General features: G+C 48.5%; 1 protein-coding gene across 1 annotated transcript in view; it reads left to right on the forward strand.

The window, feature by feature from the left end:
- The first annotated feature begins 9828 nt into the window (after positions 1 to 9828).
- The window catches only part of CACNA1E (calcium voltage-gated channel subunit alpha1 E), a 505625-nt gene continuing 489779 nt past the window's right edge, over positions 9829 to 25674 (forward strand). The window contains exon 1 of the mRNA XM_059145253.1: positions 9829 to 10279. The gene's annotated coding sequence lies outside the window, so the exon portion shown is untranslated. The remainder of the gene's footprint in view (positions 10280 to 25674) is intronic.

Here is a 25674-nt window from a genome sequence, read left to right on the forward strand (position 1 = left end):
CTTGTGGGACTCCAGTTACACGAAGCATTAAGAGTAGTTAAGTTCATCAGGTTGAAGATTTGATGGGAAGTTGTCCAAACCTTCCTATTATGATGATTGGCCTAATCAAATATATTCCTGGAAGAAAAAACGAATGGGTGTCTCAGGAACTACCAGTTTCCAGTGGACGCGGAGCAGGAGTCACTTGTCAAATATTTGTGCTTTCCTTTTTTCCTTCCCATAAAAGCTCTTTGAAAATATGTCAGTGCCATTGATACCAGCGTGGTGAGGAAAGCAAGGTGCTATTTGTGTTGTACATTAACAAGTAAGGAGGTCTTCCCTAGTACAAAGATTTTATGCCTTTATTGTCTTCTCTTTTCTTCCTCTCTCTCCTGCCCCTCACTTCCATGAACCTGGAAAGCCATAGATTCTAATTGCTGCCTTTGCATGTAACAATATTTTAAGAGTGCCTGCCTGGGGGCGCCTGGGTGGCTCAGTGGGTTGGGGCCTCTGCCTTTGACTCAGGTCATGATCCTGGAGCCCTGGGATCGAGCCCCGCATCGGGCTCTCTGCTTAGCGGGGAGCCTGCTCCCCCACCCCTCTCTGACTGCCTCTCTGCCTGCTTGTGATCTCTGTCTGTCAAATAAATAAATAAAATCTTAAAAAAAAAAAAAAAAAAAAGAGTGCCTGTCTGCAAAGACAGGGCTGGCGCTTGCCAGGGAAGCAGGGAAGCATCATCTGGTTAGATGGACCTGTTGTCAGACTCCAGGGAAGTGTCCCCTCCAGGCCTGGGGAAAGAACTTTTTAAACTCTCTGATGACTCATTTGCTCTTTGCTCAAGGATCCTGGGCCTCGAAAACTTGGGTACTGCTGGGTTCTCTGAATGGACATCGTTTTGCACATTCCCTGGAGATGTGAAACTGAATGTTGCCACTTTGGCCTTGGGCTCTTCCTTAGACAGATAATGTCCATGGAAATCTGGTATTACCAGCGTCCCAGGGACTGTGGGTCTGGCTTTCCTACCACTTTTCCTAATGGCAAAAGAGACTAAAGAGATTGTAGACAGAACCAGCAGCAACTAAATCGAAGTCCCCAAAGTGGACAATTAACCAGGTGGCCTGTGGTCCAGGCGATGGAAAGAGGGGGACCTTTGGTGACTCATTGTCAGTGTCCATGAGGCTCAGGTGGAGGCTGCTAGGAGCACCACCTGCTGTTCCCGGGATTCTATAAACACCATTCATACCTGACCCATGGAAATGAACCTGCTTGTGCTATTCTGGTGTCATTAAGTTAAATCCTCAGTCCTGCCCATCTCCCCATTCTAAACATCTAAACATACAGTGGAGAATAAATCATCCTTGGAGTGGAGAGATCTAGAGGGATCTGTCAGGGACGATGAGTTCACAGGGATGGAAAATGAAAACCTGAGAAGCCTTGAGTGGGCTATGGAGGAAGGCTGAGAGCGTTCATGGCTCCAGTTCACACACTGTGAGGTTGGGAAAGATGATGGCTACTTCTGGCTTACTGATCCTTTCTAAAGTAATCTATATGAGTGGGATTTAAGGATTAATTTTGAAGCCTTCCCTGAAAGGTAGCAAGTTGGTTCTCATATTTCTGTGTGATTTCAGAGCTAGGAGGTGCCTGATAAGTTATCTTATCCATTTTCTTGTCTTCAGGTTGGACCAACCCAGATACTGGACTCAATTCTAGCTTTCTGAAAAACAAATAAACAGAACTAAAATAAACCCCCCAAATCTTCAATTTAAAAAAACAAATGACTTGGCTGTCTTTCTAGTAATAATTGCTGAGTATTTTCTATGTTCCAGGCACTGTTTTTGATACATGACAGGCAATATCTCCCAGAATCCTTACAATTGCTCTATAAGAAAGGCGTTGTTGTTGTTATCCAGTTATGTAGAGGAAACTGAGGCCGAGAGAGCTCACGTGTTATTTGGCTGGTGGGCCGTGAGTGGGCAGGGAACCCCAGGTGGCCCGACTCCAGAGCCTACCGTCTGGAGAGCCGTCCGGGAGCCACTCCGTTTTCTCTCACTTCAGCACACCTGCTGCTGTTTGGTCTCAGCTTGTTAGGAGTCTGCTCGGGCTGCTGTAACAAAGGACCACAGACTGGGTGGCTTAAACAACAGAAATGTATTTTCTCACAGTTCTGGAGGCTGGAAGTCTGAGATCAAGGTATTGGCAGTGTTGGTTTTTTCTGAGGCCTGTCTCCGTGCCTTGTAGAAGGCCATCTTCTCCCCTTGTGTTCACACGGTCTTCCCTCTGTGTGTGTCTGAGTCCGAGTCTCTTTTTTTTTTTTTTTTTTAATTATTTGACAGTCAAAGATCACAAGTAGGCAGAGAGGCAGGCAGAGAGAGGGAGGGGGAAGCAGACTCCCTGCTGAGCAGAGAGCCTGATGTGGGGCTCGATCCCAGGACCCTGAGATCATGACCCGAACCGAAGGCAGAGGCTTAACCCACTGAGCCTCGCAGGTGCCCCCCCGAGTCTCTTTTTATAAGGACACTGGATGCATTCGATTAGGGTCCGCCGAATGACCTCGATGACCTCCTCTTAATGACCTCTTTAAAGGTCAAAGCACAGCCCTCTCCAAATACAGTCATATTCTGAGGTTTTATGGGTTACGACTTCAATATGTAAATTTGGGGAGGGGACACAAATCAGCCCATAATGCAGGGGGATGGACAATGTGGATCCCATTGAAGCTGGTAATGGTTACATTGTTTCTTGCTTTTCTCTTCTGTGTGGAGGAATAGTCCCACCTCTGCTGCTTGCCTCCCGGGTCTTCTCTTTCCCGCTAGTTAATTGTTTCACTGTTCTTTTCTCCATGAATGTGTACAGTTTCATGTCTTGCTCTGTAAGTCGTAAGATTCAAATTGAAAGCATACTATGTCCATATACATTTAGTTTTCCTCTTCCCTCTTACTGATCCATAGAAAATGCCCATTCTGGGTTGGAGGAGAAAACTTAGGGTAGAGATGGAGGAGATAAGAGAGTATAATAGAGTAGAGACATTTGGAAAAGCACTCTTTTCTCTCTTTACGTACCATTCAGGGCTGCCTTAGCAGTTGAGCTGGGTCCTTTCTGCCCTATATCACATGTTGAATTATCAGGCCAAAGGGTTTCTCCCATATGTGGCAAGCCGTTTGGGACCTCTGGAAACCAGGAATCGGAACCTAAGATGCTCAGGCTGAGGATAGCTAAGAGCATTGCTTGGGGCCTCCAGGCTGGTTAATGGCTGAGCTGAGACAGGAATTTGGCTTCCATTTACCACCAAATGAGTTTCCCTCTTCTTTTCCACGATTGAACCTTATTGTGTTACTCCATTGATTAAATGAAATTGTGTTTCTTCTTTACTCTTTTAGGTCATCAACGTCTGAAGAAGAGTCTGGGAATTAGTCCCAATAGGCTCCTGGTTCTGAGATCTTAGCATGGAAGTGTGTTGAAGTATTTTATTTGACAATCCAATTTAGGCAGTTTCTGATAGATAGAGAGATAGATAGGACCATATCTGAGGCTAATACTATCTTGAGAAATTATTTTGTCCCAAATTTATATAAGATAACCATTTTAGAGAGGCCTCTTGTCAAGGGCTCTGGAAAGAAAGCACCTGTGTTGGAACCCTGCCCCCATTCCTGTGGTTAATGCTGGTCTGGGTCCTTAGATGTTATTCTCTTACAGTTTTTTTTTTTTTTTTTAAATGAATTAGTAAATATGGCTTTTCTCACCCACTCTGGAGTGGCTGTCTTTCTTACACAGAGGAGAAAGGGTGGGTGTATATGACCTTGGCGGCCTCTAGACATTGCTTAGTCTGAGACTTTTCCAGGGCAACCTGTATGTTGAAAGTCAGAGTTTTCAATACCCTCCCTCAGAGATAAAGCCAGAGCCCCCCAAAAAGGTTAGACTCTGTTACAATGTATTTGACTTGAAACTAACTAAACAGGGATGGTGCTGGAATGCAGATACAGCAAGCCAGTGAGCAAGGGAATGGGCAGGAGTGAACAAGCTGCATCTGTTGAATGGTGAACCCCAAGAGTTCAATTACCCCAGTTCCCTCCACAGAGGGTAACCATGGAAACCTCATAAGCCAAAGCATCACCAGTCTCCAAGCAGAACACTCACACACACACACTTACATGCATGGCCCTGGAGGGCAGTGTATACATATGACTATGTATGCCTGTGCTTATGTTTGACTTATTCTGTACGTGGGGTGTGTTTGTGTGATGCCTTGACAGTTTCTGTGTGTGTATCAAATGGAATTAGCATGGGCGTTTGCTGCCACATGCTTTCCGGTTCTGCTCTCGGGTGGTGAAAGAGCGTAGGTTTGTCCTAATGTTTGGGTGGTGCACTTGGAGCTGGTGAGAGGACGTGCCTTTTCAATTTAGTCGAGGGTGCTGTAGTGGCGTGCTTTGGGCATACAGGAAGGTTTTTAACTTATTTTTCCCATATCAGATCTCTATTGCATGCAAGTGTACAGGAGGTGGACTTTTCACCAGCTGGGAGGTGTTATTCCCCCAGGATGGGGAAACAGCACGGATGCATGCTGGGCTGCTCCAGTAATCTAGTGTGGATGCAAATTCAGGTTTGGGAAACAGTGTCTCCCCCTCCCCCTACCCAGGGTACGTGCTGGCTTTTTCTTTATTCTCTTCTAGCTTTCTGCTCTTTCTACTTTAAACCTTCCCCTGTGTTGGAAGCTGAGGCTAGCCTCCTTATGGCAGGAGGAGTATGAGAATGTGGCACTTGGGGAGGAGGTGGGGAGGTGAACTCATGGAAGTCTGCTGATGAAATGTGTCATTCAGTATGTGCATGATATCAAGAAGATTGTGTGTTACTTGGCAGACTTGTGAGGGTAAGGCAGGTCCATCTGGATTAGGGATTCCTGGGGAGAAGAGCATACGAAGGCCGGCCTTCAGGAGACATGCCTGAGGTTCTGAGCTGTGAATGAGGATGGCACGCTGTGCAAAGCCTCACCCCCATTCCTGAGGCTGTCTGCCTAATGGAGCTCTGGGCACACGAGTGTGAGCGCTTCCATGTTTGTGTGTTTGTCAGCTCTGTCCCTTCTTCTTTACGTAATGAATGACTGAAAGAGAATTCACTAGGGAGCATTGAGAAGGAACTCTTTTCTTCTGAATTCTTGCCCCTCATTCATTGGGAACACTTTAAGGGTTCCCAAATGGAGAGGTCTTGTTTGTCCATCAAGAAATGACTATCAAAAGAATCTTTTCTTTTCTCCTTTGAAAACAGCCACTTCCTGGATGACAGAAATCCACACTGGCATCTCCCGGCAGGGGCCTGAAACACTGCCCATCTCCTCCCTGACTCCTCAGCCCATGGCCAACGCACCTCTGATGGCACCCTCTCAACTTCCGTCTGCTGTCCTCGTGGCCCTGCTCCCTATAAAGGAGTCAGGCTAAAAGACTATAAGATATCTGACGTCAGGCAGTCGCCCAAAGCTCTGACACCTTGGAGGGAACTTCTGTTCCTGCATGGGTTGAGTAACTTGTTGAGTTTGCCCAAATGGTGGCACAGGGCACCCTCAGAGATGGGCCGAAGGGACCACCTCCTTGGCGTTTTCACTTTCCCCACGCCTGCTGGAGCCCATTTCAGTCCCTCCAGGAGCTGTTTCCCTAATGGAGCACCCCCCACCAAAGTGACTGAAAGAGCCCATTGCGTTGGCTCACCACCTCATCAAAACAGTTTGAGAAGGAGGTCTCCTTCACCCCATCCACGGTCGTGCAGGGGAGGCTGACACTTGAATGGGCTCCCCCTCTGGCTTCCTCACCCTGTGCCCTTTTTGGGGTGTATGTTGAGTCTTTCACAGCCAGTGATTCAGAAACCTGCCGTTTGAAGGTTTTTGTTGTTGTTGTTTTGTTTTGTTATTCAGTCTTCCAACCACCACTTGTTAAATGCCATCCAAGTAGTGGCCACTGGGGATACAGCAATGAAGGAGGCACTATTGTGACCCTTAGTGAGCTCACCTGTGTAGAAGTAGCAGCTTCCTGCTCAGCAGGGAGCTGGGGTACAACAGGGGCTAACCCAGAGCGTGGATAAAGGTGGCAGGGAGTTTTCTTAGAGAAACTAATATCTCATCTGCCACCCGAAGTATGGGGGGAAAGTTAGCTAGGTAAAAGCGGGTGATGGTACTCTTTCAAGCAAGAGGGAATGAAATATATTTTTTAGAGATTTTATTTATTTATTTTGACAGAGATCACAGGTAGGCAGAGAGGCAGGCAGAGAGAGAGGGGGAAACAGGCTCCCCGCTGAGCAGAGAGCCTGATGTGGGGCTTGATCCCAGGGCCCTGGGATCATGATCTGAGTCGAAGGCAGAGGCTTTAACCCACTGAGGCACCCAGGCGCCCTGAGAATGAAATATTTAGTTAAAAAAAAAAAAAACCCTGCTTCACAGGTGAACCCTCATGGCAAATGGTATTCCTGAGAGAGAAAAATGGGGCGGGGGAGAGAGGGAGAGAGAGAAAGAGGCACAGGAAACAAAGAGGCAAAGAGACAGAGAAACAGAGACAGGTGGACAGAGAGGAAAGGCTGAGAGGTGGACAGATGACAGAGACAGAGGCAGGCCAGGGACAGAGGCAGGCCAGGGCCCCATGGATTGTTAGAGCTGGAAGGAACCCTAGTGAATTTTACAGATAAGGAAACTGAGGCAAAGAAAGTCATTTGCCAGAGTCATGAAGGTATTTAGTCTGAATGCCGAGTCAGGAACCTAGATCTCAGCTCTAGTAGGTTTGAGAGAGGAAGGGCTAGAGAGGGACAAGATGGGGGGAAAGGGAAGTCAGAGATGGAAGCAGACAGGGAGAGGCCCGAGAGACCATCTTCACTGGTTTCACACTATCAGGCTTACTGGAGGGAATGCAGGGAAAGTTTCGATGAAATCTGAGCTAGGTTTCTTTCTTTTCCTTTTCCCTTTCCCTTCTTCTCTCCCTCTCTTTTTCCTTCCAACCACATCCTGCCTACAACTAGATGGCAGGGAACTGGTTGCCATGGCTACTAAATGGCATTCGAGCAGGCTGAATTATTAAACCAGGGTCTTTTCTTTGAAGCCAAGGCCCCAGTGTGAAGTACCATTAGGGGGCGCAGTATGGGGTATAGGTTTGTGCCCGGGGCTGGGCTGTCCTAGGTTCTCTCTTGCTGCTCTGGCTCTGAGAGAGGACGGTGAGTCTTGAGCCTTGAACCCTTTCCCCCCCGGCTGGCTATCACAGAGGCTTGGGAGCGGGAGGAGGTGCAGAGAGGAGGAGGTACATCTGCTGGGGTGAGGAGTCGGAAGGAGACACGCCCTGTGTGCTGAACCCAGTCCCCGCATCTCAGACTACTTCCCCCACCTGCTCCGCCTAGAGCGAGAAAGGCACTGGGCAACAGCCACCACTCATTCAAATGGGATAAGAACCAAAGCCAATATTTTTGTTATGTCAGAAATGACACCATATTGTTCTAATTAGTTGTTACTTGTAGCCAGAGAGGCAAGAAATAAAATGGCAGGTATGTCCAAGGGGGTTGTCCTTGGGCATGTGGGTTTGTGATGCCTCCTTGGAGAGGTTAAGTAAATCTGTCATGGAACCATCCAGTTGGTGGGCATGGCCTTACCCCAATAGTATGAAGGGGCCATCAAGGAGAATCTTATTTGTGAGCACAGTTGTTGTTTGTTTTGATGATGGGGGGGGGTGGGTGAGTATGGGTGCTCTTCTCTGAAGGAGATTCTAAGCCAGGAAAACCATCAGCCTTCTGGTATCCTAGCTCTTTAAACTTTCATTACAGAAAGAAACCCAAACATTGTAGTGTCAACGCTCCTGCTTAGGGATTGATGGAAGAAGGGCTTCAGTGCTGGTAGTTGCCCTCTCTGTATGCATATGCTGGAGTAGAGTAGGGGGCAGAAGAGTACGTTTTGGAGCTAATGGAGTCATTCTCCTTCCCTCTAACAGGTTCGATAGATTCTGAGGTTAATTTCGTAGAGTGGGAAAATCTCTCTCTCTTCCTCTCCACTTTGTGTTTTTTCTCCCTTGAGAGGAGGGCTGCTGACTCCCCCAGGCAGCTAACCTAAAGAAAGGTTAGGATTCTGACCTTCCTTTGTGCAGGGCCCAAGATCTCCTCCACAAGAGGGGCTCCCGTTGCACACTCATGCTTGAACTGAAAAAGAAAATAAAATTCTTTTTTTAAAATATTAATTTATTTATTTGAGGGAGAGAGAGTGAGAAAGAGAGAGCACACAAGTGGAAGGGCAGAAGTAGAGGGAGAGAATCTCTAGCAGACTCCCCAATGACAGCAGAGCCCAAGGTGGGGCTTGATCTCACAACAGTTTTCAGAACTGAGCTGCAATCACGAGTCAGAGGCTTAACCGAGTGAGCCATGCAGGTGCTTCCAAAACCAAATTTTTAACAGGGGAAATTAGATGTGTAAGACTTTCTCAAAATCTGTCAGTCTGGGAACATCTGATGTGTTGCCCTGATTTTTTTTTCTTTTATCCTAATGCCCAGTTTTTAACGTCAGAGCTAAATTCCTGGTTTTCTAAAAGTCTAGTTCCTAGACACCAGACTCACTTCCTTTTCAGTGTAGGTGATGATGTTCAGAACTTACCTGAACCTGGGGTCAAAGTCCTGGGTCCTCACAGAGTGACCCTCCCAAACAGACCTTCAGAGGGGGAGGGGAAGTGAGTGAGAACAGGCCAAGGGAGGTGGCCGGGCCCCTGGTCTTCACTTCCATACCCTACCCTAAAAGGAGAGGAGAGGGGACCAGAGTCCTGTGCCTTGTGGCTATTGAGTTCCCTTCAGTGAAGTGTTCTGAGATGTGCCAGGCCCATGAGGGGGTGGGTGGATGGTGGCAAAGCTGGCTAAGCAGAATCCCTGCTCTCAGCCATGGCCATCAGCCTCAGCCATATCAGCTCTCAGCTCCATAGTTAAGTGGGAATGGCTGTCTGTCCTCACTGAGCTTTGGCAACCCCCAGAACCTGGCTTCAGAGGATTTGCCCCCTCCTTGTCAGGCCTAAGGAACAAGAGCAGTGAGGGAGAGAACCCTCCCCTTTCCCCTCCTCCCCACCCTGGTTCTACCTCAACCCTCCCGCCTCCTCCTCTCTCTCTCCTGGGGCCCTTCCTGTGCTCTGATTCTGAACTTTTGGTGGAGGGTGGGCATCTGCTTAGAGCCAGCTGGAAAAGCCCCTCTGGGGACCTGTCTGGACTGAAGAGATGAGCCAGAGCCCAAGGTCTTCACCAGCAATGGCTCTGGGAGCATTTCTGTGATTCTTGAGGCAAGATATGCAAAGAGCCAGAGACATGGGGGAAGAGGGAGCCCTCTGAGAGAAGCCTTCAAAATGACAGTCTGACTCGGTCGTTAGGACTGTTTATTTTGCGTGTTGCCTGCCCCTTCCAGAGGCAGCAGACTCCCCGCCGCCGTAGCTGGGGCCCCTGTCCTTGGGCAGCATCTGACTCAGGCACTGGTTCCCCCTCCCCACTTCCCTTTCTCCCTGACTCCTTAAAGCCCCCAGTGCGCCTGTTTCTCTTCAGATGCAATCATGCTCTTGCATCACTGCTTCCCCTTGCCCGACGGCGGGGCCGGCGGCTCACAGCCTGGAGCATCTGATGTCCAGGCGTTGCTCCCCCCGCAAACCGGGACAGTTCTGGAGTGGAATCGCCTGGGGAAGTTCGAGGTCGCTGAACTTTTCCGGAGGAACCCTGACCCGAGTTTCTCGCCCGCAGGCTGTTTACTACCCGGAGCCCCGCGCCACTCCCCCCGGGCCCCGCGGCGCGCCCCGCCCCGCCCCGCCCCGCCCCGCCGGCCCCGCCCCGCCCGCAGCCCCGGGAGTGCGCGCGCCCGCCGGCGGCCGTCCCCGCGCCTCCCCGCCCGCTCCTTCGCCGACCCGCGCGCGCTGCCCGTGTGGGGACCGCGGCCGCTTCCCCGGGAGCCGGCTCCGGGCCGTCCAGCTCCTTTGTTATTCCCCGTGTGCCCTCCCTGGGGGTTGGGGGGCATGTGTGCGAGTTGTCTTGCTGACGGTCAGAAATTTCTTTTCCACTGTGTGGGCAGGAGGCAGATTTTTTTCCCTTTTAACTGTGTTCCTTCTGTTTTATTTATTTTCCGCTTCCCCCCCGACCTCCTCCTGCCTTCCTTTCCCCTTCCTTCTTTGGGCTGCTCCTTCGTCCCCCTTCAGTCTCCCCATCTTTCCTCCCCTCTTGCTCCGTTCCCCTCCCCCCACCCTCTTGCTCTTTTGCAATAATTCAGGCATGTCTCGGGAATCCTAGCACGCCCTCTCCATTCAGCCGAGCGCGGGACCCTGCGTGAATTCCAGGTAAGCCCGGGGTCTGGCAGCCACGGGAACGGTGGTCCGCGCGGGTGTCCGCTGCTGCCCGCGGCCCTGCGCTGTCCTCCCAGGCGGCGGGCGCCGCGCCTGGGTCCCGGCGCTGCTACCTGTTGGGGGGCTGCTGGACGGCTGGGAGTCCTCGTGTGCCCACACCTCGGAATCCGGCGCTCCGCCAGCTTTGCCTCTTCCAGCTCTGCCCTTTCCCGGCAACTTCCGTGGCGATCTCCCGGGCGTGAGGAAGCCCCGTGCCGTCCGGCATTTCGGGGGTGTGAGTGGCGTGCCCTTGCCAGGCGCCCGGGCGCCTTGTGGCTGGTTGTTGCGCGCTGGCCCAGCCCGCGGCGAGGGAGGCTCGTGCGACCTGGGAGCGCCGCCAGGCTGGGAGCAGGTGCCCGCCGCCGGGTCTTAGCGAGCCTCGCGGCCCCCCGCAGCCCTTGCGCCAGCCACGGACACCGGGCAGTTTTGCACGGGGGACCCCTCGAGGGGAGGACTCGCTGAGCAGGGACTGAGCTTCCAGCGAAGTTTTGTGACGTGAAGCTGCGTGCGCCCTCGGGGGCGTCCCAGGAATGGTAGGCTGGGTGTCCAGAGGCGGGGGTCGGGCGGGTGGGGAGTGGACCCAGTCCTGGGAGGGGGCTGACAGTTGGGCCCGGAGCAGGGAGAGGAGTGCGGAGAAGTCAGGCCACTTGGAGTGACTTGCTTGCTGTTGGGTAGAATTTGGGTCTCCCAGTGTGAGAGTGGTTGTGCATCCTTTTCCTGGGATGGAACTCCCAGTTCTTTCTGCCTCTTTGCTTTCTGCCCTTGCCTGGGAGAGAATGATGGGAAACACTACGCCCTCTGAACCCCTAAGACTGAGGCATCCACCTCAACGCTGGGGACAGATGGCGGTTTGTCCCCTTGCCCAAGGTGGGTGGGGTGTTCTCCCTCACACTGGGTGGGTGACTGTGAGTCCACTCAGGTTGTGCAGTTCAGGCTGAGTGAGTGGGCTCTGGACCAACATCTGGGGGCTTGCAGTGATTCGCTGGTTCTTCCCCTTGGAGGTGATGGTGGTGGATTCTTACCTACTCTTGGGGGTGGGGGGGGGGAAGCCCAGAGCTGCCCCATGTCACAGAGACATCATCCTTAGAAGAAAGGTGGGATGGAAGGAGCCAGGAAGGCTCAATCCAGAGAAGCATTTTCCTGAAAGGATAGGATGTTTGTGATGCTTAAGTAAGAGCATGGTTTAAAAAAAAAAATAGAAAGAAAAAAAGAAAAAAGCATGGCTTTATCTTTAGGGATATGAGAGAGAAAAGGGGCTCTCTTTACTCAGCTGGAAATTAGGGTAGATGCCAGGGGAAAACTTCCTGTTGACAGTTTCAAGAGGAATTACTAATGGAAAACAGAAATTCCTCTTCTGCAAATGTGTAAGTCTTATATGATTGGGCAGCCATCTCCAGATCCTGGAAGAAGGCATTTTTTTTTTTTTTTTTCCTGTTTGCTTCCATTCTCCTGTTTTTGTTTGTTTGTTTTGGTTTGGTTTGGTTTTTTTCTTCACATGCTATGTCTCTGGCCAGCTAGCAGGTTTTATTGCTGCTGCTGTTTCTTTGTTTTTTTTTTACCACTTTGTAGTAATGGGTCTTCATGTAATTTATTGTGCAAGCCAGGACAGTTCTGAGAGTGGACAGAGAGAGTCATAGTTACATAGGGACAGTAGAGGCTGTCCAGACAAGGATAAATGATTGCCCTAAGAGTGATCATATATATGTTCAGAGGTTGGGACAGTTCACAAGGCAACGTGTGTTAGTTTCATATCATCTGGATCTCGCATCTTCCTTTCTGTCAGGATTTTCCCTGACTCAGATCTCAAATGGACTTTATTTTGGTTCTCTCTGAGAATCTAGCCCTGAATATAAATCTCTTTCTCTTGATGAACTCTTCTTTCTCCAGCTCCACCAGACCCTCCAAAAATCCCATTCCCAGGATGGGGACTTCGTGCTCTGACTACAGGGATTACAAGCGGAGGGTGATACACACGGAGCTGCCTCTATCCCTCTGTCTGCTTCTTGGCCATATTTATGAGCCTGGGGCTCCCAGGAGGCGGTCCGTCTGCCAGGAATTCAAGTGTGTTGATGGCAGCGTGATATACAGTGACCCTCTCAGTCACACAGTTGAGTTATTGGATTACTGCTCTCATACCTCTTTGACTCTCTTGTGGCTCTTGACTCTCTTGGGATGAAGAGTGTGTGTCTTAGTTTAAAACTAAACCGGAGACTCATGTTCAAGAATTGTCCGATTGCAGGGAAATACCTGGCTTTTACTCCCTCGCTTGTGTGCAGGAGCTATGAGGATTCTTAGGGCATGTGTCTATTAGTCACACCTTCACTCCCCTGGGAGCCCCTGGATCTGTCAGGGAGCCAAGTCCCTCAGGGCTTCCAAAATTTAGCTACCATTGATTGAGGGTTTATTATGTTCCAGATATAATACCAAGCAATTTTTAGACTGTATTGTAAATAATTCTCATCCAACCTTGTGAGGTAGGTTTCCCCATTGAATAGATAAGGAAACTAAACCTCAAAGAAGTTAGTAACTTGCTCAAGTTCACCCAGATAGTAGAGGGCAGAGTTGGGATTCAAATTCAAGGCTATCTGACTTCCTCTGTGCAGTGGCGCTTTGTTGTGCTGAAGTTTATATGGTCAGTGTTTGGCCCACAGTGTTTGGGGTCTTGGGGATGATGGACAATTCTAGAGTGTGGTGGGTTGGGCACTCCACTTGTCGATCCTGCCTAGTTCTTGACTCATGTTGCCCCTGTCCTTTCTGTCAGCATGACCCTTTCTTGGGCTCCAAGAAGTCTGTGTCTTCATTCCCTGCCCTGCTGCTGAGACTGTCACTGTAGGGTCTCTTTCCTGGATCCTACGCCAGTGAACTCATGAGTACCTGGGGTGGTAGAATCCTTTCTTGGAAAGGCAGAGCAGAGGTCATTATTAGGTTTTCAGTATCTGTCTACACTTTAGTTATTGAAGCCTGTCTCTCTCAGAATCACTGTTGAGTGAGTCCAGTTTTTCAGAGACTGACCGTGACCTAGACTTGGAGAGACCATACCTCCCCAAGAAGTAATCCTACAGATTAGCAAGGGAATATATACTCAGAAATAATTCTGTAGATTAGCAAGGGAAGCTGACCATACCAACCTATGTTGACTAGGTCCCTCAGATTCTTTGTCTATCATGTAAGTGAAAATAGACCGTTAAGTAGAAAATTCTAGACATTGGATTTACTGTTTACCCTGCAGCACCATAGAACAGACCAAGAACAGCAGCCTCGAGGCATGCCTAGAGGGAAAGCGGGCATTATCAGGTGGGGTGGGGTAGATAAAAGAGCCTTGCCCTGGAAGACTTGACTTCTAGCCCTGGCTTAGCCCCATTAAGAAGTCATGTGGCCCTCGGTCAGTCATTCACTTCCCTGGGCCTCTTTTGCCTTGCCTGAAAATGGAGTTCGGGCACATGCTTCCCAGGTATGTCCCTGTTGCTTGGCAGTCTAAGGTCCCACAGTTCAGGGTGGCCTTGTGAGCTGTGTTCTGCAAATCGTAGGCAGAGCCCTCCTCTCTTCCCCTCTTTTGGTGAAGGTACAGGGGCCCCTGGGGCTGATGGGTAGGTGTTTGTTGGAGGGGCCATGAAACAGGCATCCTGGGGAGCAGAGTGACTGCTCTTGGCCTCCTGTGGGCAGATCTCTGCCCAGTTTGTGTCTGGAAGAATGAGGTGGTTTATCTGACCAGGGGAGAGCCTTTGCTCCTGCCTTGTGTTTCCTCGCATCCCCTATAAGTGACAGAGAATCGAGAAGAGAAGCAAATACAATACTCTTGCTAACCAACGTCTGTAATGTGCCCTGAATGATGAGAAGGGCTGGGGATGGGCGATAGGACAGTGGGAGAAGGTGGTCTACAAGAAAGGGGGCTGCACAGTCTTTGTTCTCATGGCACTTACATATGCTGGGGAGCCTGGACCTAGGCCATTGGACGAAACATTCATGTGACGAACCATAAAGCCATCTGGGACCAAAAGGCTTATCATAAAACCATCTGTTAGAGTTGGTTACATGCACATCAGCTACCTGCCTGGTGGAAGCAAAGGTGTGTGATGCCTTTCTCGCTGTCACCTGGAAAACTCCTAGGGGTTTAATTTTCGTCTCTGACATGAGGATTCTGAAGGGTTCTGCTGTATGCTTACACGCATGGGTGTGGAGGAATTGCAGCAAATGAGATTCTAGAAGAGAACTGGGCTTTCCCAAGGAAAAGGCCCTCCCATTTTTATGGTTCCTGCAGTGTTGTTTGGAAAGATTCATCATGTGGCATCACAGAGGCTCCATAACTATATTGATCATACTTGAACAAAAAATTGCCTTCTGAAAAATGCTAGATTGGGATTGGGGTAAAGAGAGAGTGCCCTAGATTATCAGTGCGGGGTTAGTGTTGGCAGCGGCTGCCGCGTGGGCATTGGGGAAGGGCAGAGAATGGGGAGCAGCAGGAGGAAGGTCTGATGCTGTCTTGGGTGTGGGTCAGGCACTGCAGCCTGTGGTAGGGCCGCAAATCCATCCCTAGGGGTTTTCATGCAATTTCTAACCGGGATAACAGAATCCAGGGCTACACGGATGGGGACACCTTTTAATGGTGGAAGCATCACTGTTGTTGCAAAACGCAACCTAGTTCTTTGTCCCTTGTGTATTGCAGAGGTGGTATGTGTTTATGATTCTCTCATATATCTTTTGGGGTTCCCCCCATTCTCATGAACTGCGTGTGTACATGGCCTTTTTATAGGAGGAGTGGGAAAATAAAGATGAAAATAACGTGGTTCTCACTCTCAGATCATTGGTTTCTAGCTCTCAGTACAGTACTTTGAAGAAGCCTGGATTTCTTTTACCAAATTATATGTTATCTGACCGTGTTGTCCCTGATCTGGCCTTGCTCTGGTCCTTACTGGCTGCAGACCATAGACAAAGCACTTAAGCCCCTGGACCTTAGCTGTGTTATCAACACACGGGCCCGGAGCCTCTGGTGGCTTGAGATTCCTTCCCATTTTAAGAATAATGACTGTTCCATGATTTTGTCTCACCCCTTTTCTCCCCCTCACTTTGTTCTTTGTCTCTCCCTCTTGCTGTGTCATACAATAGAAATTTTTTGTTTTCTCTATTTACTGAACAAGAGTTTTCTTCTTTTTCCTTAATTTAAAAAGGTGGTGAAGAACATTTTATATATTTCTGCTTAAAAGAGAGTAAATTGAATCTCTGTTGACTTATTTGGTCCTTGATTGATGTTTTCTTGAGTATAATGATCCTCACCAGAGCTCCATGGCTTCTTTAGGGAAGGGATTTGCAATGGCAGGGGAACACATATCCAGCAGCCTCCTTCTCTCTTTGTTGCGTCTCAGACTCTGGGTTAATGAGCTGTTCAGCGCTGAAGTCTGAGCCCTGGGTACATCTGCCTCTGTACCCAGGCAAGCAAAGTCAACCTGCCAACCTCAGAACCTGGGCACTGGCCCAGAGCCATCCCCAAGGTGTGTGTAGAAGGAGTCTGGGCTGCGGGGTAAAGCCCCAGATGTGAACCTCAGCTCTGGTACTTAGTGGGAAAATCACAGCCTCTCCCTTCTTGCTCTCCACTTCCCTTCTCCTTTCCCACCACCCCCTTGTGCAAATGATGTATTCCTTGTGCCCATTCTGGGTCAGGCAGTGATCTGGGTGCTGGGAATATAGTAGCACACAAGCTCCTACTTTGGTGAAATTTTTTTTAAAAGATTTTATTTATTTATTTGACAGAGAGACACAGCGAGAGAGGGAACACAAGCAGGGGGAGTGGGAGAGGGAGAAGCAGGCTTCCCGACGAGTCGGGAGCCCGATGTGGGGCTTGATCCCAGGACCCTGGGATCATGACCCAAGCTGAAGGCAGATGCCTAACCGACTGAGCCACCCAGGAGCCCTGAAATTTATATTCTATTGCAGGCGGGGAGAAAGAGAGAGAGAAAGAGAGAGAGAGAGAGAGATGATAAATAGACAAGTAAATGTGGAAAAAAATGACTGATAAATGTCACTCAGGAAATTAGTATAGGGTGATGTGGTGGTGACTGGGTAGCTCTTGAGACTGGGATGTCAGCGAAGGCTTCTGAGGACGTAATAGTTAAGTGGAAGATCAGAATGGCAAAAAAAAAAAAAAAAAAAGAAATAAGATCTATGACACCAATTCTCTGTGGCCATTACGAGGAGCAAGTACAATTGCACAAGAACGTGTTTTATAGACGATAAAATAAATGCAGCACATTTTATATCCCATTAGGCAAAATTCCTTGAGGGCAGGCATTGTGATTAATTAATCACAGTCTCAGTACCTAGCCCAGTAGTAGATGTGGGTTGAAAAAAAAAATTAGGTCTGTAAAATTGGGAGTTCACAGGGGATTTTTAACAAATAAAATGAGATGGTGTCTGTGGCAGGCTTTTGTTAAAAGAATATTCCTTTCCTTCTTGCTGGTCTTGGCAGATTTCCACACTCATTGCTCTGGGGAGAGTGGAGAAGCGCTCAGAGAAGAGCATCACCAGGGCAGAGGGACGGAGTAGGACGGGGAATACCGAACAGGTAGACTTCCCGAGGAGGTTCCATGTTGCTTTTCTTGCTGTTCCGGGTCTTGTTGGCCCAACGCGGACGCTGACTTCTCTGAAATTGGGAAGAGGTGCCATAGGCTTGCTCCTGCCCCCCATATCTAGGGGGAAGGCTTCCTTCTGCAGCCTTTGCCTTCCACCAGCCCTGGAGCCAGGCTCATCAGGTGCCCAGAAGACCTCAGTCCATTCTGCTCTCGGCTGTGTCCCTTTCTACCGGCTCCTCTCCCTGCCACCCTGCGGGCTGAGTCAGTGTGGCCCACCTACTGTGCCCACTGAGTCATGGCTTTTCAAACATCCAGGTATGAATCACTTAACTTGTAGCCCTTGAGATGTCTTGGGTGACAGCTGAGGGAGAAGACTTTGTGCCTGTCCCTGTCCCTTACCTGACTGTTGCTTTATCACACTTCCCTGTACTTGGAGCCTAGAGCTCTCATCCCACAGCCCATCTCTAGGGCCATGAGACCAGTCGTTAAGAGTACTTGGGAGTATTCACTCACATGGTAGGGTCCTTGGGGGAGAACTCGCGGTCCCAAAGTGTGGTTCCTGGACCAGCAGCATCAGTATCGTCCTGGACATCCTGAAGCAGAAACTCGGGTTGGGGCAAACCTTCCAGGTGAGTCTGGTGCATGTTGGAGCTCGAGAACCACTGTTAGAGGCATTGATGAAGGGATGTACCAGAAACATGGTATAGCTTACACCTGTTGGGGATATAGGAATTATTATTCTTGTTTTATTTTTTTAAAGATTTTCTTTATTTATTGGAGAGAGAGAATGAGTGAGAGAGTGAGCGGGATAGGGCAGAGGGGGAAGGAGCAGAGGGAGAGGGACAAGAAGACTCTGTGCTGAGTGGGGAGCCCGGCACGAGGCTCTGTCTCAGGACTCTGAGATCATGACCTGAGCCGAAATTAAGAGTTGGAGACTTAACTAGCTGAGCTGCCCAGAGGCCCTAGGAATTGTTTCTCTTGTTTTATAGGAACAAACAAAAGTCTCCAGAATCCAAGATCACAGGAGGCGGTGGAGCCCAGATAGGCTCCAAAGGCAGAATTACTATGAGGTTGAGATGCTTATTTAAACTGCAGATATTTCTGGAGACTTCTGTTACTAACCATTAACACCTTAGTGTTCATTGCTTTATTGTCCCTTTACAGTAGGCTTCTGAGAAGAGATCTGGAACAAGCCAGGCGTCAGTGGTATTTCCCAGGTGCCCTCACTGCTTGGCCAGGTGGCCTCTGATTCGCTCTGGCTGGTTCCTCTTCCAGCTGGGAACTCAGCGACTGCTTTTTAAGTGTAGGTGCCTCCTTGACCCAATCCTGGTCCTTGACACCTGTTATGGTACACACTCTCAGAGAGATTTCCTCCCCTCGCTCTCTTTAGCCATCATCCGTATACTGACACCCTTCAGATTTGTTTTCTAGCCCAGGATTGTCTCCTGACTTTCAGCTTTTCCTTCTGACTGATTACTGGACATTTCTTTCTTTCTTTCTTTTTTAAGATTTTATTTATTTATTTGACATACAGAGATCACAAGTAGGGAGAGAGTCAGGTGGGAGTGGGGGGGGAAGCAGGCTCCCTGCTGAGCTGACAGCCCGATGCAGTTCGGGGCTCGATCCCAGGACCCAGGGATCATGACCCGAGCCGAAGGCAGAGGCTTAACCCACTGAGTCATCCAGGCACCTCGGACATTTCTACTTCATCACTTCATAGTATCTCAGACTCAACGTTGTCCCAAACGGAACCCATCGTCATTCACCAGATATTATCTTCTGCTTATGTCACATTTATTATTGTTTCATCGGCTAAAGCAAGTCACAGGGTCAAGTTCAGACGGAGTGTGCAGCCCTCCAGGAAGCAGACATTGAGATGGATTAAATGTGCAAGGACTTTATTAGGGGACATACCTATGGAAGATAGTAGGAGGGAGCCAGGAAAGGCTAGAAGAGCTATCAGGACAGGCTACAAATCTGACCCTGAATGACGGACAGAGGGAGGGGTTGGGTGCGAGGGCCCAGCCTGCTGTTCTGTGTCAGGGTGCTCAGCAAGGCTGCTGGGAAGCCCTTGGACCAAAGTCAGCCCTCAGATGTGTTTCATGTTTCCCAGGAGTGGGCCTGCCTTAGTGTGCCTGCCCTGCTCCCTCTGCGCAAACACGGTGGCAGATTTCAGAGCCCAGAGCTGGGGCTCTTGGTATATTAATGCCCTGTAGTTGGCATGTCTGCCAGGCACATTCTTTTTTTTTTTTTTTTTAAAGATTTTATTTATTTATCAGAGAGAGAGAGAGAGCGAGCACAGGCAGACAGAGAGGCAGGCAGAGGCAGAGGGAGAAGCAGGCTCCCTGACGAGCAAGGAGCCCGATGTGGGACTCGATCTCAGGATGCTGGGATCATGACCTGAGCTGAAGGCAGCTGCTTAACCACCCAGGCGTCCCTGCCAGGCACATTCTTGAGGCTGCTGTGGGGCTACTACTCTCCCTACCCCCCTTTCACGATCAGACTGAGGGTGCCTCTGTGCTGAACAACTGGCTCCCAAAGCCATAGTCCTGATCAGCTGTCTGGGATGGCCCAGTGAGGCTGGGGCCCATTTCTTAGCCTGCCCTCTGACCTGTGAGGGTCTCCTAGGCTTAGGTCTTTGTTGCGCCTCCAACTTCCTCCGGCGTTTACCTACCACGGCCACCTCCTCCCAGCCCTCCATCTTCCCCTCTTCTCTGCCTGTGTCCAGTTCATTATGGCTGAAACTAATGGCTGAAACATCTCCAAAATGTCAAAGCAGGCATTAGTCATCCTGGTGAGAGGCTGGCTACCTAGGGAGTGAGCAGAGCAGGTGAACTTGGAGGTCAGGTGAACTGACAGGCAGGTAGGCAGGTGCCTGGAGATCCAGGCAAACACAGCCTGGGTGTGGTATGTGGCTGCAGAAACTGTCCCCAGCTGCTGTCGTGCTCTCTTCCCTATGCGGTGGGGGCCAGGCTTGCTGGCATCCTAGAATTGTGGCTGAAACTCTGTTGCTGGAACATAAAGCTTCCCAAGACTCTGGTGAGTCCAGAGAGATGTCAGACAAGTAACAACCAAGCAGGTGGGGCCTCGGTTCTGTGCTAGAGGACTTAGAGCCCCAACTCTGGGGCTCTCATTCATTCTTAAGTGGCTCTGCACAAGTGACTTATTTTCTTTGAATCTCCGCTTCCGTGGATGTGTGTAGGAGTCATACCTACCCCGTAGGATTTGTGTGAAGTTTGAATCAGTATAAGCAATGAACAGATATTAGCTAGAGATTATCGGGACTTGTTTTGGGTCAGGGGATGGTGCTGAGCTCTCAGAGGAGGGCATAGAAGGCACAATGGCAGGAGGTCTGGCTGGACACTGCCACAGTGCCCTTCAGCAGGCCACCTTCTTAATCTTCCATCCTACAACATTTCAGAGCCTCGAGCTTGATAGGTATCCAGTAAAGGCTAACTAAATGAGCATATAAAATATTTGAGGGAGGCAGGCAGTGTGGGTTGCCTTGGATCTCATCCTGTTAGGCGTGGCTTTTGTAGGCACATAAAGTTGGGAGGGTTTGGGGGACACTCATTTGTAAAGACGAGCACCGTTCAATTAAAAAAAAAATACAGATCGCACCCCCGCTTTATTCCTTCCCTCTGCTTTTTAAAGTTTCATCGCCAAATTTTCAAGGCCCAAGTATGAAGTGCCAATGAAATAATTTGCCTTGTAAACTGTAGGGCTTGAAAAATATGTATAGTGTCAGCAGTTATGTGGGAAATAGCTCCTGATAATTTTGCTATTGTGTTCAGCCTTTAAAGGCACAGGATGCTTAAGGTTTGCATTGCTGTTTGCCTGCCCCTGAAGAAATGCAATTGAAAAATGGAAGATTTTTAATTTTTGTTTTCATTGATCCCGAAACAGTCTTCTATTTTGGGCGGGGGTGGTCAGAGGGCCTTTGAGGGAGCTCTAGGAGATGTAATTATATTCCAGACCTCACCCCAAATCCTGTACATCAAAAAATGATTATACCTCTAGTACAGTGATTCTTTTTTTTTTTTTAAAAAGATTTTATTTATTTATTTGACAGACAGAGATCACAAGTAGGCAGAGAGGCAGGTAGAGAGGGGGGGGGGAAACAGGCTCCCTGCTGAGCAGAGAGCCCCGATGTGATGTGGGGCTTGATCCCAGGACCCTGAGATCATGACCTGAGCTGAAGACAGAGAATTAACCCACTGAGCCACCCAGGTATTCCTAGTACAGTGATTCTTACGTTTGGGGGTCCTAGACTTTTTTGAAAATTTGATGAAAGCTATGGACTCAACCTGGTGAAATGTACATCCCAAATATTCATGTAATATCAGGGGGACCCCAGGACGTCACGAAGCACTTCCTACTTGGAGCCTGGGTGGATCGCCCCAGGTTGAGAATATTTTTAGCATCGTGAATCAGCCCCAGGGAGTCTGGACAGAGCTCAGAGTCTGGATAGAGATGCCAGGGGGAGAGGCAGATCTGGGACTTCTGGTGTGCAGGACCCTGCAGAGATGTTTCCTTCTCCAGCATGCAAATGTGCCCTCCCTGTGGATGCTTCCTGCACCTCGCAGGCCCGGGTCCCTTCTGCAACTGGGGGCCCGACGCCATCCAGAAGGCTGGCTGTGGTCAGCTTGGCCCACAGGAAGCGATCCACTCCTCAGCCCCCTTCTCTCCAACATGAACTTGGTGAAAAGTCTGTGGACAGGGCTTTCCCTTGCGTTCCAGCCTTTACTCCCATTACTTCTCTTCCTAAAATGTCCTGGTCTCCCCTCTCTGGCCACCTTCCAGAGTCTCACCTCCTCTGGGAAATATTTGGCATCTCTCCCACGTGCCTCACCTTCCATCATTGCTGTGAACCCCGGTATTATTATGGCCCTCCCCTCCTCTGTGCTCCTCTTTTTTGGTGAATCTTTTAGCTGTAGGACGTGGCTGTGCAGCGAGAGGGCAGATTCTCAAGGTCAGAGACTGCACCTTCCGGCTGGCTACCTGGAGGCCGAGAGTGGGAAGCTTAAGACACCAAATATGTGATTTAGGACAGCAGCTGGGAGAAGCAAGAGGGCTCCTGTGACAGTCGCAGGGGCTGTGAAAGGCAAGTCTGCTGGAGATGATTGCGTTTTTTTTTTTTAAGATTTTATTTATTTATTTGACAGAGAGAGGCACAGAGAGAGGGAACACAAGCAGGGGGAGTGGGAGAGGGAGAAGCAGGTTTCCCTCTGAGCATGGTGCCTGACATGGGCCTCGAACCCAGGACCGTGGGATCATGACCTGAGCCAAAGGTAGATGCTTAACAACTGAGCCACCCAGGCGCCTGATGACTGCGTTTTAATTTTATTTTATTATTTTTTAAAGATTTTATTTATTTATTTGACAGAGACAGATCACAAGTAGGCAGAGAGGCAGACGCGGGGATAGGGAAGCAGGCTCCCCCGCTGAGCAGGGAGCCCGACTCGGGACTCGTTCCCAGGATCCTGGGATCATGACCTGAGCTGAAGGCAGAGGCTTAACCCACTGAGCCACCCAGGTGCCCCGGATGACTGCATTTTTAAAACTCCTCTTTCCTCCCCAGAAATGGCTCTATTTCTCTTCTCAGTCCAGTACGATTTCTCCAAAGAGTTGCTTGTACTTGTTGGGTCCAAATTCTCACTTTATTTTCTCCTTTTCCTCTTTTTCGTCCTTCTCTTCCTCTTTTTTTTCTTTCTTTCTTTTTTTTTTTTTTAAATTGAAGTATAATTAGCATACAGTGTTACATTAGTTTCAGGTGTATGATATAGTAATTCAACAATTCTATAATCAGTGTTCATTACTATAAGTGTATGCTCTTCTTTTGAAATTAGCTTTTTATTGTGGAAATTTTCAAGCATATACTAAAGTAGAGAGAATAGTATAATGAACCCTCAAATACTCACCACCCAAGTTCAATAATTATTGACTCCTGACCAATTTTTTTCACCTAAATCTCCCTATTTTACCTCCCACTGGGTTATTTTGAAGCAAATATTTAGGTACCAGTCTCCAAAAGATAATGGACTAGAAAAATAACTGTAATAGCATTATTACACTCCTTCAAAATAATAATAATTTCTTCATATCTCCAGGTGTCTAGTTGGTATTCGAATTTCCCCCTTTGTATCTTATTATGTTTTATTTTTTTAACAGTTTGTTTGAATCAGAATTGAAATAAAGGCCACACATTATATTTGCTTCAGAGGTTTCTTGAGTCAGAATCTGTAGGTTTCTTCCCCTGCTTTGTTTTTGGCCTGAGAATTTGTTGGTTGATGAAACTAGGCTATTTTTTCTGTCGATTTTCCCATACTCTAGATTTGGCTGGTTGCATCTCCATTGTGTTTTTGTTCCCTGGATTTCCTATAAACTAGCACTTAGTTCCATCTGATACAGATTTGATTTTCTGTTGTTTCGTAAGTAGACATCCTAGGGAGTGTTGTGGACTTTCATCAGAGGCACATATTGTCTGGTTCTTTCTCTTCTTATGACATTAGCAGCCACTGAGGATCATTACCAAGATTAGGGTTGGTAGATTTTCTCTGTGAAGGCCAGACATTCAATCTTGATGACAGCTTCTCAAAACTGCCACCATAGTGCAGCAGCAGTCGTGGCCAATGTGTGCATGAATGGGCATGGATGAGTTCCAATAAAACTTTATACACAGAAGCAGGCAGGCCAGATCCAGCCCAAGGTCCATGGGTTGCTAACCCCTGTCTGGATAGTTTGTTTCACTAGGGGTCTGCAAAATGTTGATAATTCCCATCCTATCCTTCCTTCTTCATTTATTAGTTGGAGTAACTTCTTTTTTTTTTTTTTTTTTAAGATTTTATTTATTTATTTGATAGAGACCACAAGTAGTCAGAGAGGCAGGCAGGGAGAGAGGAGGAAGCAGGCTCCCCACTGAGCAGAGAGTCCGATGCGGGGCTCGATCCCAGGACCCTGAGACCATGACCTGAGCCAAATGGGCAGAGGCTTTAACCCACTGAGCCACCCAGGCGCCCCAGTTGGAGTAACTTCTAAAGAGAGATTTTCTCTGCACTATTTGTCTTTCTCTGTTCTTTCGGACCCTTCTTTAGAGTGAGGCTCCCTTTTGTCCCTCCTCCACCAAAATTGCTCTAGCATCATCAGTGACCATCCTCTTGCTATATTCAGTGGTTAATTTTCAGTTCTTATCTGGAGATTCTTGACCTAACAACGGTGTCTAACATAGCTGATTATGTCAGCTATATATCATAATATCGAAATGCTTCACTTGGCATTCAGGCTGTACGTCCTTTCCCAATATTCTTTTCATGTTATTGGTCATTCCTTCTCGGGGGTTTTGTTAATTTTCCTCACTAGCCAACTCGGAGTGTTGGGTACCCTTGGCTCAGTCCTCAGACCTCTTCTTTATCTATAATCTCTTATCCAGACCCCATCTGCAGATGGCTTCAAAATATATAAACATATAACTACATACATAATGTATATTAAATATCATATTTACTAGGATATTAAATATATAGCTCTAGCCTGGCCTTCTCTCTGAATGCTACATTCAGTTGTCCATGAAACAGTTCCACATGGATGTCTAAGGAAGTATTCCAGACCTTACTTGCTCAACTATGAGTTCTTGACCTTCAGCATAAAACCCTCTCCTTCTTCAGTCTTCTCTGCTTCAGTTAATGACTCCATCCATCCCTGGATAGATGGGTATAATCCAGTAATGACTCCATCTACTCCGTGGAGTAGAGTTAATGACTCTACTTCATGTAGTAGCTTCAGCCAAAAAAATTTACAGCAGCAGTCGTGGCCAATGTGTGCATGAATGGGCATGGATGAGTTCCAATAAAACTTTATACACAGAAGCAGGCAGGCCAGATCCTGCCCAAGGTCCATGGGTTGCTAACCCCTGTCTGGACAGTTTGTTTCACTAGGGGTCTGCAAAATGTTGATAATTCCCATCCTATCCTTCCTTCTTCATTTATTAGTTGGAGTAACTTCTTTTTTTTTTTTTTTAAGATTTTATTTATTTATTTGATAGAGACCACAAGTAGTCAGGCAGGCAGGGAGAGAGGAGTAACTTCAGGGAGAGAGGAATAAAGAAGTTTACTCCTCACATGAGGCAAATCCACTTGCCTCAATTGTCAAGTGTGTCTGCTTCTCACCAAGCTATCAACCAGGTTCAAGCTATTGTCACCCTTCTCCAGGACTGTGGCTACAGGCTACTACTAACTGATGGTGGTCAGGTGTTCATGCTTCCCTACTTGGAGTATATACTCAACCTGGCAGTTCTAGGGACCCTTTGAAAACTATGTCAGTATATCTCATTCTTCGGTTCAAAACCCTCCAGTGGCTTCCCATCTCATTAAAAGTAGAAGCCTGAATCCTTAATATGGTCCACAGAACCTGATAGGGTCTAAAAGCCTCCACTACTTCTTACCTCTCCAAACCTCCTGTTTTTGTTGTTGTTGTTGTTTTTTAAAGATTATATTTATTTATTTGACACAGAGAGATAGAGAGAGATAGAGAGAGATCACAAGTAGAAGGGCAGACAGAGAGTTAGGGGGAAACAGGGTCCCCTGCTGAGCAGAGAGCCCAATGCAGGGCTCGATCCCAGGACCCTGAGATCATGACCCGAGCCAAAGGCAGAGACTTGACCCACTGAGCCACCCAGGCACCCCACTACCTCCTGTTTTGTAACTCTTCAACCTCCTGTTTTTAACTCTTCCTATATCTCTGTGCTCCAATCACACGAGCTCCTGATAGGCTAGGCACACTCTTTGTCTC

The sequence above is a fragment of the Mustela lutreola genome, chromosome 14, assembly GCF_030435805.1.
Source record: "Mustela lutreola isolate mMusLut2 chromosome 14, mMusLut2.pri, whole genome shotgun sequence".
NCBI lineage: Eukaryota > Metazoa > Chordata > Mammalia > Carnivora > Mustelidae > Mustela > Mustela lutreola.